This window comes from Triticum aestivum, chromosome 1A, assembly GCF_018294505.1.
Source record: "Triticum aestivum cultivar Chinese Spring chromosome 1A, IWGSC CS RefSeq v2.1, whole genome shotgun sequence".
Lineage (NCBI taxonomy): Eukaryota > Viridiplantae > Streptophyta > Magnoliopsida > Poales > Poaceae > Triticum > Triticum aestivum.
Window position 1 is genome coordinate 493,563,057 of NC_057794.1, and position 2,037 is coordinate 493,565,093.

Genomic DNA, 2,037 nt, shown 5'->3' on the forward strand with positions numbered 1-2,037 from the left:
AAAAGAAAAGAAAAAAGAAACTCGTAGCTAGCTTTCTTGCAGTGAGGGTCGGGCCACGGGAAGTCCAGATACGATCATTAGCCAGATTCCACCTGTCCACACCACCATGGTGCGACACTATTTCCTCTGTCTTGTCAATGAGCTCGTGAGCACGCTAATCCCCAAACCGAGCGAATGGCACGTAGGACCGCGCCAACGGGAGCCAATTATCGTCCCTGTGTGCAAGAAGAAACCGAACCGAATCCACGATAAGACCGAAGAAATTAGGTTAGGTCGGTCGCACGCCATGATTACATGCAGTCTCGTACGCAACTGTGACTCGCGACGGGCGCATGTGGGACGTGGCTCGCGACGTCCCTGTCGATGGATCATCGTCGGGCAAAGCCGAGACACGATGTGCTCCGGCCTCGGCGGATAGACTGGCTGTGGCTGGGTCGAGGTCGCCAGGCCCATGCGCTGCCGGTGCCGGGCGGTGCGTGGCCCGCAGGCGCCCCGCCGGTGTCGATCGATCCGGCGTCCTCCTATCCGAGCTCCCCGGTCATTTCGTGCCGGGTGCAACGCACCGGACGCCACCCCCGGCCGGTGTCGATCGATCCGGCCGTCTAGACTCTAGTCTCGCGTCAAAGCCGACCGAGCTGGCCGGCTGCCCTGCTTGAGACGCTGGGGGTTATGCTCTGTCACCGTCTCGTCACAGCGCAAACTGCGGCACGGTCGAGAGCTTTCTGGGGCTGCTATGGGATGGGGACAGTATTAGTGGGGAAAACTGTACTGTGCTGATAAATAGGAGGGTTCACATCATGAGGTCCGTTTTTCCTAAAATAAAACAAAAGGCATCAGAAGGCCCACTTCGTCACAGGGCTCTTATAGTATTTCTTTGCGGAGGGAGTATCCTGACTAAAGATATTCATTGATATATTGGGTTTTTAGATAACTGGCCACATATGCCATGGCTAAAGATATTCTTCTGTTATGTAAACGAACAAGTATCCGGAAGATGTTTCACATCCCTTGGATTCACTAAACGTTGCATCATCTCATAGGTGGATTACACAAGTCCGCGGTAGTACTACAACGTTGTACTAAGTGTTCATCAATTAATGTAGAATTGAAGGGAGTAGCATATTTTTAATTCTAAAATAGGGTAATACTAGCATCTTTCTCTTCCACTAAATGGCTCTATTGCATTGAGAAAGTGACCTCGCTTCAATTATTTACGATAAAAAAGGACTGACTGCACAAGTTCTCTCGACACATAGGCCACTAGATAGTCCAGCGAAATTTCAGGTCGGTAGCTTGTCAAGAATAAATCGGTTTGAGGTAAAGATTTTTCTAAGAGGATGATTCTATGGCTTTTCGGTCTATTAAGCATCATTACAAAGTACAAAATGTAGAAGGCCCATATGCGAGCAATCTAATTAATGTATAGAATGAATAATCAACTTCGCCTGCACAATCGTAGTGAATCAACAATAGAGTGCCTGGGTTGTTAACATGGTGACTACCGCTACCTTGTGGAGCTTATAGAACATGTGAAATGAATTTGATTTTGAGGGGCGCATCAGGCGAGATCAAAAGTGCGTCCTACATAGAGTGAACGTGTATCTGCATCAATGAAAAATTCTTTGCGACGATGCTCAGGCTGCCCTTCTGTGGTAATGTCTGTTGCTTCTCGATTATCATGAGGAGAGCTGTCGAGGATCACATGGATCTAGCTTCACCTCTGGATGCTACAAACAACCAGCGTCTGGCACTCAACACCAGCTGGTCCATCTGAAGGTTATTTGCCTATTTTTGTGTTTGGTTCCAAATTTTGCATTCATATGCTGTATGTGGTGCAAAGCATCTGGCTAAACCTTCTAATACCTTCCACCAAACATATGTTAGTAGCTAGCAAACCTTCCACCAAATGCAATGCTAATTATTAGTAGCTTCCGCTAGAAAAATGAAACACTAGCAAACATTCCGCCAATGCAAGCATGCTAAACAGCAATGCTACACATACAGGTTTTTACAGGAGTTTACAGGATTGATTTGATG